The following is an 11,961-nucleotide window of genomic DNA, read 5'->3' on the forward strand; positions in this document are numbered from 1 at the left end:
CCCCCACTTTCCTGTGTACCTGACTGGTGCTACCCGTCATGAGAGGTCCACTAGAACCACCCTCTGAGCTCTGGTTCTGGTTTCAGAGGCCCCACCCACTGGACTCCTAGTGGCTCCACCCAGCCAAGGTTAGGGCACAATCTGGGGCAGACTGAGTGGTGTGTCTCTGGAGTCAGGGCAACACCTCCCACCTTCCCTGTGACCTACCAACACCTCCTCCTCATAGGAGATCCACTATCCCCATCCTCCCAACTCTTGGCAGCCCCACCATCTCCTCCTGGCAGAATCTGGGACAGACTGAGCTGTGTGGCTCTAGAATAGGGACCATTTCTCCCTCACACACCCAACCAGAGCAGAGCCCTCCCTTCACATGGTCAAATCTTGGTCTGTTTGGGCCTGAAAAATTCTGCTGACCTCACCCTGACAATTCTCTGAGACCCCGCCCCAACACAAAAGGCTGCAAGCACCCAGTGGGTGGCGGCTAGATTTGGTAAACCTGGGCACATTTGCTGAGTGGCCTCAGACTCAGCATGGCACTGAGTTTGAACCTGTATATAAATTTGGTAAACATGACTCGCCCTATCTGGTAATTCACTGTGAACCTACCTCATGCAACTTGAGTACCACCAGAGGCAGCCAGCAGGTGGAGGCAGGCAGAGGCCAATCTCAGAGTGCCTTGGAACTTTTGCTGACCTGACCCCAGGCCCAGTGCTGGTAACATCCAGCCCTGGTGCACAGCTAGGTCCTTCCCATGTGCACCCAGGCCCAGCAGAGGCAGCCAAAAACTGGATCACTTGTAGCTCCAAACAGGTTACTGAGGGCCAGTCACAGGCAGTATTTTACATTGCTGCACCAGAGCCCTTTCTAAAAAGCCCAGAACAAACAGACCCAGTGACCAGCTTTAGACAACATCAGAGCAGGATCATGAAGCTTCACAAGTGGCATATCCACAGGGTAATCTTGGCAGGCACCAAACCCTGCTGAAGCAAATTCTACTTTGTATAGTCAGCACCTGCACAGCAGTTCACACACCATGGTCAGGACTGAGCCTCACAGTCAGCCAGCCTAAGGGTCAATCCCAAGCATGAATGGGCCACTAGCAATAGAGGCTCAACTATAACAGCAGGGCCCACAAAACTGACACAAGAGACATTCCTGGAGCACTCAGCTCAGGTGAGTGCTCTCAACTATAACAGCAGGGCCCACAAAACTGACACAAGAGACATTCCTGGAGCACTCAGCTCAGGTGATCAAGGAGACTACACCATTGGACCCCACAGGACACCTACCATATAAGGCAACCCCTCAAAGACTGGGAGTTGTAGCAGATCTATCTAATAGAAGCAAACACAAAGAGGCAGTCAAGATGGGGAGATAAGAAACAAGCCTGAAGTGAAATAACAGAAGTCTCCAGAAAAAGAGCTAAATGAAATGGAGGCAAGCAATTTATCAAACATAGAGTTCAAAGTAATAGTTATAAGGATGCTCAACAGTATGAAAAAGAACATCCTATATAATAAAACCCTGGTATGCAAATTGACCGAACAGTGGAACGACTGGTCACTATGACGCTCACTGACCACCAGGGGGAAGATACTCAACGCAGGAGCTGCCCCTGGGTGGTCAGTGCGCTCCCACAGGGGAGTGCTGCTCAGCCAAAAGCTGGCTCACAGCTGGCGAGCACAGCGGTGGTGGTGAGAGCCTCTCCCTCCTCTGTGGCAGTACTACGGACCCCTCAGGGGATGTCCGCCTGCCTCAGGGAGTGGGCCTAAGCCAACAGGTGGACATCCCCCAAGGGGTCCCCGACTGCAAGAGGGCACAGGCCGGGCTGAGGGACCCCCCCCTTCCCCAGTGCATGAATGTTGTGCACCGGGCCTCTAGTAGAAACCATAAAGAAGGATCAGTTAGAAATGAAGAATACAATATCTGACATGAAGAATACACTGGAAGGAATAACAGTAAGTTGGATGAAGCAGTGGATTGAATCAGCAATTTGGAAGACAAAGTAGAAAAACACACCAAATCAGAGCAGTAAAAATTAAAAGAATTTTTAAAAATGAGGAAGGTTTAAGAAACATTTGGGACAACATGAAATGTAACAATATTCACATCATAGGGGTACCAAAAGAACAAGAGAGAGAGAACATAGGATCAAGAACATGTTTAAAGAAATAATGACTGAAAACTTCCTTAACCTGGTGGGAAAAAAAAAAAAAAAAAGACACACAAGTCCCAGAAGCACAGAGGAGTCCCAAGCAAGAGAAACCCAAAGAGGCCCACACCAAGGCATATCATAATTAAAATGGAAAAAGTTAAAGATAAAGAGAGAATCTTAAAAGCCATAAGAGAAAGACAGTTAGGTACCTACAAAGGAGCTCCCATAAAACTGTCAGCTCATTTCTCAATAGAAACACTTCAAGCCAGAAGGGATTGGCAAAAAATATTCAAAGCAATGAAAATCAAGGACCTACAACCAAGACTACTTTACCCAGAGGCTATTATTTTAAAAAAATTGAAAGAGAAATAATAAAGAGCTTCCCAGACAAGAAAAAGCTAAAGGAGTTTGTTATCACCAAACCAGTATTACAAGAAATGATAAAGGGCTTGCTTTAAGAAAAAGAAGAAAAAACCACAGAAGAAAATAGTTAAAAGAATAAAATGGCAATAAATACATACCTATCAATAATCACTTTAAATGTAAATGGCTTAAATGCTCCAAACAAAAAACCTAGGGTAGCTAAATGGATAAGAAAACAATACCCATATATAGGCTGTCTACAAGAGACCCACCTCAGAACAAAAGATACACATGAACTAAAAGGGATGGAAAAAGATTCATGCAAACGGAAGGGAACAAAAGCTGGAGTAGCAATACTTATATTTGACAAAATAGACTTTAAAATAAAGGCTAGTAAGAGACAAAGAAGGACACATATAATGATAAAGGGAGCAATCCTACAAGAGGATATAATTCCTATAAACATTTATGCAACCAACATAGGAGTACCTAAATACTAGTATGTAAAGCAAGTCTTGATAGACATAAAGAGGGAGATTGACAGTAATTCAGTCATAGTAGGAAAATTTTAACACCCCTCTGACATCAATTAATAGATCTTCCAGACATAACATCAACAAGGAAACGGTGGCCTTAAATGACATTTTAGATCACGTGGATTTAATTGACATATACTGAACATTTCACCCCAAAGCAACAGAATATACATTCTTTTCAAGTGCACATGGCAGTTTCCAAGATAGATCATATGTTAGGACACAAAACAAGTCTCGATAATTTAAGAAGATTAAAATCTTATCAAGCATCTTTTCTGACCACAATTCTATGAAACTAGAAATCAATCACAAGAAAAAGACTGAAAAAACACAAAGACATGGAAGCTAAATAACATGATGAAAGCTTGCACGTAAGAGATCTTATCCCATTTACCAGACCTTTAGCAACACAATCCCAGTTAGGTATTGGCGTAAAGCTGTAAGTTGACCAGTTAGCTAAAGTGAGATCTCATGGACTCTGATGGGATGGAGGCATAGCTGCTCATTTCAAAACAGAAACAAAAACAATATTTAAAGCAAAGACAAAGTTCAAACAAACGAGTACTCTCAAACTAAATCCTCTAAAACAGCAGTCGCCAACCGGTGGCCCATGGACCAGGGGTCCGTGAGGTCTGAAAGGTTGGCGACCGCTGATCTCAGAGGAGTGACTGGGACTCTAGCCTTAGAATCTGACCTCACAGCAATTGGTACTGTGAGTGACATTCACAAGATCTAAAGGGCACAAAGCCCGCATGGTGGAGACAGAGGATTCCCTCTATGCCCAAAACAGCAATGATTAAACCAAGTCCCCAAAAGATAGGAAAGCAAGCAGAGAACAACTGTAACCAACGTTTCATTTCAGACAGCCGAGAGCTCACAGAGAGCTGGCAAACAGAACAGACAGAAAGGAACTCTCAAATTGAAACTATCTTCCTCCCGTGGAGGAACCAGTTTTAAAGCAATAGACTCTTATGCCCATATGATGTCACTCACATGTGGAATCTAATGAACAAAATGAACTAACAAGCAAAATAGAGACAGACTCGTAGAGAGCAGGCTGACCGCTCTTGGGTGGTGTGGGGCTGGGTGTGGGGTGGAGGGATTGAGCACAAAAGAAAAACCTCATGGACAGAGGCAACAGTGTGGTGATTGCTGGGGAGAGGGGGTGAGGGGAGGGGGAGCAGGGCGTAGGGATAAATGGTGATGGGCAGAGGCTTGACTTGGGGTAGTGAGCACACAGCACAGTGTACAGATGATGGTAGAATTGTGCACCTGAAACCTGTGTAATCTTGTCACCCAATAAATTCAATAAAATATTTACAGCCTCCTAGGTATCCTTTCTCATCTTCTCCTGGTTCTTATAAACGAATATTGATAGTGCCGAAGCAATTTTTAACCAAAATTGGATCTTGTACACATTACTCTACACCTGGCTCTTTTCTGTTGAATGCAGTATATACAGGCGTTTCTCACTTTTTAAAAATAGCTGTCTGACACCAAGTATGGGTGTTTCTCAGGGTATTCAGCCTCTCTTCTACTGATGACATGGGACTGGGGGGAAACAACAGGAAAGGGCACAGTTTTTTGTCACTATAAACAAGATTAAAATATTGTGTGTGTGTGTGTGTGTGTGTGTGTGTGCCCTGCTGTACTATATTTGTAATTCTATAGAAATTAAATGAATGCAGGAAAAAAATCATTGAATTTGACTACATAAAATTAAGGATGTCTGTTCAAAGAAGTACACAATGACAAAGATAATGGACAAATAATAGACTGGGAGAAAATACTTGTGAAGTCTAAAATTGGCAAGGGTCTAACTCATAGATTCCACAGCAAAGCTTCTGTAAATCAGCAGTAAAAAGACAGGGAACACAATTTAAAAATAAGCAGTGAAGACAGACGGCAAAAACGTGAGTCCTGAAAGAATAACACTTTTATTTAAAAAAAGAAGAAAACTAAACTAAAACATCAGGAAAAAAGCACATAAAAACCAAGGTGAAATACCATTTTATGCCCAAATGTCAAAAATTAGGAAGGTAGAAAATATGAAATACGGATGAGACTGTGCTGGGTGGCTCTCAGTTCCTGCCGAGAGAGATTGTGTGGTAGCCAGGCTGGCAAGCACTTTAACAGCATTTTGAAAAAATTATGTGTGCATATTTCCTGGATATGATTCCTGCTGCCCCTAAATGACTGCACAGGGATGTAGGACACAAACCCATCAGAATCCAGGCAGGAAAATAAAAATCATGCTAGCATTTCAAGTGGAAGTACAGAGGGCTGATAAAAGAAAATTGAATGGATTTTTTAAAATGCAAAGACAGCCCTGGCCAGTTTTGCTCGGTGGTTAGAGCATCAGCCTGCAGACTGAAGGGTCACGGATTCAACTCTCAGTCAAGGGCACATACCTTGGTTGTGGGTCTGATCCCCAGCGCCAGTTGCACATCTCTCTCATGTTGATGTCCGCCCCCCCTCTCATCTTTCTCTCTCTCTTTCTCTCTCTCCCCCCTCATCTCCCCCCCCCCCCCGCTTTCACTTGCTGAAAACCAATGGAGGAAATAGCCTCAGGTGAGGATTTTTTTTAAAATGCAATAACAGCTCCAAAGGAGAAGTAAGGTTTAAATTTTAATAAATATTGACAAACTAGAGACCTGGTGCACAGATTTATGCACCAATGGGGTCCATTGGCCTGGCCTGCGGGGATCAGACTGAAACCAGTTCTCTGACATCCCCTGAAGGGTCCTGGATTGCAAGAGGGTGCAGGCCAGGCCGAGGGACCCCACTGGTGCACAATCAGGGCCAGGGAGGAACTTCAGGGCCGGTGGGGGGGAAAGGGGGCTCCAGGGTGTGTCCGGCCCTTCTCGCCCAGTCCTGATTGGCCGGACTCCAGCAGCAAGCTAACCTACCAGTAGGAACGTCTGCCCCCGGTGGTCAGTGCACATCTTAGCAACTGGTCGTAGGGTCGGTCAAACAAACAGTCAGACACTTAGCATATTAGGCTTTTATTATATGAAAAAATTGCATCAGCACCCCATCCCCTCAGTCATGAGGAAAAGAGACGGTCAAAGAGAGCCTGTGCCATCCAGGACACCGACAGCACAGCAGTGCCTGACAGTGCCCTTGCCGGATGCTGGGGCCAGCACCAGGCGCCTTTGCTCTCTAATTTGTGCCTAATTCCCAATAAGATTTATAAACAGGTGGCCATCCCACAGGCAGTAAGTCGCTTGCTGGTTTAACTTTTTAAATACTGCATTAAAAATACGCATCTTGTTTACCAGGTTCTTGGTGCCCCTTTAAATTCTGCACATGGGTTGTGGTTCTGTTGAGTTGTTTACCTGGAGGCTCACAGAGGCCATGGCCAGAGATGGCACACATGGAGCCACCAGGGAGACACCCTCCCTGTCACCCCCAAATAGACATGCGTCTGAGAAGCAGCCCCAACTATCCCAGTCCTGGCCACCCTGACCCAAAGCCATGCTGGGCTTCCTGCGCCACAAACGCCAGGGGTCAGATGGGCACTTGAATGGGAAAAGCCCTCTGCCAACTCCCCACCATCAGTTGCTTGCCGGCCTAGGTCCATTTCTTCTCTAAGATGCCTGGGCCCATTTCTTCTCTAAGATGCCCTGGGATCCCTTTCGTCCTCTCCATCAAGCAGCTGAGGTCTAACCTCAGCCCCTCTCGCCTGGGGCTTTGAGGGGCGTCAGAGGGGCTGTGGTCTCAGTTTGAGGGCTCGCCCTAAAATCAAAGCTGACCGTACACAACTGCTCACAAGCAACCCTTCTCTCCAGTCAGACCTGCCCTTCCCGGGAGCCAGCCACGCTAGAGATAAAGCACATGACGCTTACACGAGGGACGTGGGCCACGAAGGCACCTACCTCCCACGCGAAATGCATGAGGGTACCAAAACCCCATCATCAGGGTTAATAATACCTAACGCGAACTTTTAAAATCAAAACTAATGCAAAAATGTATGCTAAAATATCAACATTTTAGAAATCCATTGTGCCACAGAGCCACCCAAAATGTCAACATTTTAAATAAAGACGGGATTAAATTTTTCCTTTTGCCTCAGACTCCAGCACCTTGAGTGATCCTGTTTTTGATTTTTAAAAATATTATTAGTGCTGATGACTGAGGTTTGGGGCAGCCTTCTCAAATGTAGTACCTGAGGCAAGTGCTTTATTCATTTCACCCTAGTCCCAGCCAGCAGTTACAATCAGTAAACAAGTAAGCTCAGCAATAACTTCAGAAAGTGATAAAAGCTTTCAAAAAAGGTAAATAAAACGTTACCACGTGACCCAGTAATTGTCCTGGGTGTACACCCATGAGAAGTGAAAATAGACGTCCACACAAGAACTCGTATGTTAATGTTCATAGCAGCAATATTCACAACAGCCAAAGAGTAAAAACAACTCAGATGCCCATCAATGGACAAATGGGTGAACAACATGTGATCTGTCCACACCATGGTATATTATTCAGCCATAATAAATTGAAGCACTGACACGTGCTACAGCATGGATGGATCTTGAAAACAGTGACAGAAGCCAGACACAAACGGCCACATTCCATATGGTTCCATTTATATGAAACTAGAGGCCCAGTGCCACAGCTCCTCTGACGTCCCTCAAAGCCCCAGGCGAGATCGGGCCTAAACTGGCAGTTGGACATCTGTCTCGCAATCTGGGACCACTGGCTCCTAACTGCTCGCCTGCCTACCTGATTGCCCCTAATTGCCTCTGCCTGCCTGCCTCATCACCCCTAACTGCTCCCGGTGGGCAGGGCCAGCTAGGGGGGGGCCATGGTCATTCTGGTCTCTGGTCGTTCTGGTCCTTCCACCGTTTTGGTTGCTGGGCTTTTGTTATATAGGATGTCCAGAACAGGCAAATGCAGAGAGAAGAGAAGTAGATTAGTGGATAATGAGGACTGGGGGAAGGGGGATGAAGAGCAACCACTAATGAGCATGGGTTTTTGGGGGGATTTTTTCGAGTGACGGAATGTTATGGAATTTGATAGTGGTGATGGTTGCACAACTTTGTGAATATACACAAAAACACTTTAAAATAGTGTCTTTTATGTTATGTAAAGAATATCTCACGTTAAAGAAACATACAATAAAGCAGGGTGACAAGGAAAGTCTGAGGGATGGGTTATTAGGGAGACCAGAAAGGCCTCTCTGATGTAAGGACACTTGATGGGACCTGAATGACAAGAAGGAGCCAACTGGGGGGTTAACTAGGGGAAGAGCATTCTAGGCAAAGGCACCAACCCATGCCAAGGCCCTGGGGCAGAAATAACTGTCGAGGAGTCCTTCATTCGTTCACTCCACAGGTAGTTCTTCAGCACTGATTCCTAGGCATTGTCCCCGGGGATACCACAAGGGACAACCCACCCTGTACGACGATGCCAGAATGTGAAAGCAGCTGAGGGCCAGGAAGGAAACTTCAGTAGGGAGGGAAGAGCGTATAGCGTGGGAGTGGCTCGGTGGTCAGAGAAAGCTTTCCTAAAAAGTGAAATTTGAGCAGAGGCAAGAGCAATAATGGAGAATGACAGCAGAAATGCAAAAGGACCCTAACAGCGACGGCCTGAGGCTGCAAGAGGACCCGGAACTGGACTGTGAGAGTACGGACAGCTACTGCAGGGTGTCAGCAAACAACGACATGGCTGGAGTCGTTTTCATAAGATGCAGATGGCTCTGTCTGCCATGGATCTCCTTGCTCCCACCCTCCGCATGGGAAGAGCTAGGTAAGTAGATGTAAGTCCCAAACATGACACTGATCAGGGCTAAACAGCTCTGGATGCCTGGATTCCTCAGGGATCCACCGTGGACCTCTGACAGGGTCTCCAATCCAGCAGTTTTAGAGGACTCAGGGCTATGGCACTCTGGCAGATGCAGGGTCCCAGACCCCACCCCTAGGACTCAGGCTCAGGGACCCAGGGTGTGCCTGGGAGACACATTGGCAACACGCGTCCCCAACTGATGCTGGTGCAGTGGCCCACAGTCCCCAGGCTGATAAAACGGTGCCAAAGGCACCCACCACACAGGCGCAGTGGGGACCCACACCCCAGACCCCCTTAGCCCGGCCTGCGTGATGGTTACAATTTACTTAATTGCCAGCGAACATTTAGAATCGGAGATTACGCGTGGCAAGCTGGGTCCCAGGCTTCTCTTGAGATGCTGCACCATCTGCTAATTCTGGGCCACGTCTCCAGACAGCAGTTCCACACAGCAGCCTCCCTGCCCGTCCCTGTAAAGTGCTGTGGATGTCCAGTGCTGGGGTCCAATGGTAAGCCACGTCAGTCGACAAAAGCCACACGTGTTCTTTCTGCAGAAGCCCTTTTCATATCTTGGCGGGGAATCAGAATCTGTGGGAAAGGTTCTCAGGATTCTTCGAAGCCTATTTTACCTCATTTAAAAAAAATCAGGGAGACACACTCTTGAGAGTCTTAGAGATCCTCTTGTTTTGCAGAGATTGTAGGAACCTACTAGGTGTCCCCTTAAACCCTCCTTAGGAGTTCAGATAGGTGCCCTTACTTGGAGAATGTTCCGCTGGCAAAGATTAGGGATGAAAATTTTTATTTTTCAAGCCCTACATAGTAGTAGCTTTTAAAATTCTTATCAAAACTCTGCTTCAAAACTGTACTGTAAGTTCGTTTTTAAGAGAAGTAAGCCTTTATTTCCTTGTTTCTCAAACAGAGCTGGCTGAGCTGCTTGCTTTTTGGTAATTAATCAAAGAGACCAAATCCCATATCCTCGACCGACTCCTCTGACTCTTCCTTTGCTGCAACCTTGGCTGGGGCAGCAGCCGCAAAAGCAGATGCACCAGCCAAGGAGGCCTTGACCTTTCCAGCACGTGGGAAGGTGTAACCAGTCTCCACAGACAAAGCCAGAACTCGCTTGTACCCATTGATGATACAATGGGGTACTGACGCAACAGCTGGGTACCCCATCTGCAGGCATACGCTGGCAACATCGCGGACACCCTCCAGGAAGCGGAAATGCAGAGCTTCCTCTGTGACGTCAAGCACTTCCGGGTTGTAGATGCTGCCCTTGTCCAACACCTGCTGGATGATCCGCCCACAGGAGAAGGGGGAGATGCTCAGCATGTTCGGCAGCGTGGCCGCGCTGGCTCCCACTTCGTCTCCCGTCTCAGTCAGCTGTACATCACCCAGGATTTCAGTGGTGCCGCTGGAGATGGCAGTGGTGCTGCCGAAAGCCTGGAAGAAGGAGGTCTTCTCTGGCCGAGACCAGTGTTCCGGGCTGGCACAGTGACTTCACACGGGGCAATGGCACCAGCGCGGGCCCAGCATGTCCCTGACCTCAGTGAGGTCTTCCTTGGGGAACACGGAGCCCACGTTCCCCCGATGGGAGGCAGCAGTTTCCCCAGCGCTGGGTTGTTTTCCAGATGTCCTCGGATGGCCTCGCGCATCCTGGCGTTCTTGCCCAACCGCACCACAGCCTTCCCGTGGAGGGACATGCCGATCTGCTCCGCCTGCTCGGAGCCCGCATTGTCTGCTCCCACAATGAAGCATTTTGGACCATCATCGGGAGTTGGATGATCTTAAGGAAGGAGTTGGACTTCCAGGTCGCCCTGTCTTCCCTGGGCATCACGGTGCATCCGGGATTGCCACGCAGGGTTTAAAGACGATGTCACTCCCACGAGGACGCCTGGCGAGAGCTGTACTGTAAGTTTTTTACTCAATCTCTTGTTTTATTACAGGCAGGTAGACAAAGGTCAGTTGGCACTTCCTAAATTCTTGCCAGGATCCTCCCACCAGGCTCACAGGTTCATTGAGCACAATTTCTACCTTCCACAGGCGACGCCCTGACAAACCTCCTACCGCGGCTCAGCAGGGCCCGCTTCTCTCCAGCCTCCAAGCCCCTCAGGTGCTTATCAACAGCCTCCTAAAGGCCCCTCAAGCTCCCACCCATGGACCCACCCCAAAGCCAATGCCACAGGTTTCAGGTTTCCATTAAGATCATTTGTTCCAGTTAGCTATTGCTGCATTAGAAATTACCCCAAACTAAGTGGCTTCCCAAAAACAGTCATTTTCTTTTCTCTCACGATTTTGTTGATCATAAATTCAAGGAGGGCTCAGTTGCAGACTCTTCTGCTCCAGGCCACACCCACTGAGGTCATCTGGTTGCAGCCAGCTGACAGGTGGGCTGGTCTTAGAGAACCCCGCTGTGAAAGGAGCACCCAGATTCTCCCCTCCTATGAGGGAAAACTCGGTTCTTTCCCACTGTGGGTGTCTTCCTGGGAGTCCCCTTTATAACTCACACGGAGCCCTTTACCTCTGATACTTCTGGTCGCCAGTTATGTGGAGGTTTCCCCCCACAACAAGCAATTTTCTGTGGCACCAGCTGGGTGTCCTGCAATTTAACTCAATTCTGACACTACCTTCCTGGAGATAGTGTCACATCCCACAGGTCAAGGGCTCAGTCCCACAAGACGACACACCCACCTCCCACTTCAGACCACACCTGGAATCCCTGTTATGCGGAGCCGCCCAGGAAGCCAGAGGCTCTGTCCAGGAATTCAGGTGGGGCCTGGGGCGATGCTGAGTGGCACGGGCTTCCGAAGTAGCTGCCTAACTTTAGAGAAGAAAAGAGAAACTAGGATTGTCGCCTCCATTCTGGGTCATTCTCTAAGCTTTGGCCCTTCTCTTCCATCTGCCTGCCGCTGTAAGCGTGTCAGAGTCCTCAGCTACCTACTTTACCTTATCTGGAATTCATATTGTAGTCCGTGGGACAGATATATTGTAATGGTCTTACTTCATCTTGGCCAGCATCAGAACCCATAAGGATAGCTTTAAATGTTCCCAATTACCGTGTGAGATCAATATTAATTCCCTCGCTGTAAAGATAAGAAACTTGAGGCATAAATAGGTATGGTCACCTGC

The 11,961-nt window shown here is 47.5% G+C and overlaps 1 pseudogene; it reads right to left on the reverse strand.

Annotated features, from left to right (window-relative positions):
- Nucleotides 1-9,749: 9,749 nt before the first annotated feature.
- Nucleotides 9,750-10,738, reverse strand: LOC114228729 (60S acidic ribosomal protein P0-like; annotated as a pseudogene).
- Between the last annotated feature and the right edge of the window lie 1,223 nt (nucleotides 10,739-11,961).

The sequence above is a fragment of the Eptesicus fuscus genome, chromosome 6, assembly GCF_027574615.1.
Source record: "Eptesicus fuscus isolate TK198812 chromosome 6, DD_ASM_mEF_20220401, whole genome shotgun sequence".
NCBI classification, from domain to species: domain Eukaryota; kingdom Metazoa; phylum Chordata; class Mammalia; order Chiroptera; family Vespertilionidae; genus Eptesicus; species Eptesicus fuscus.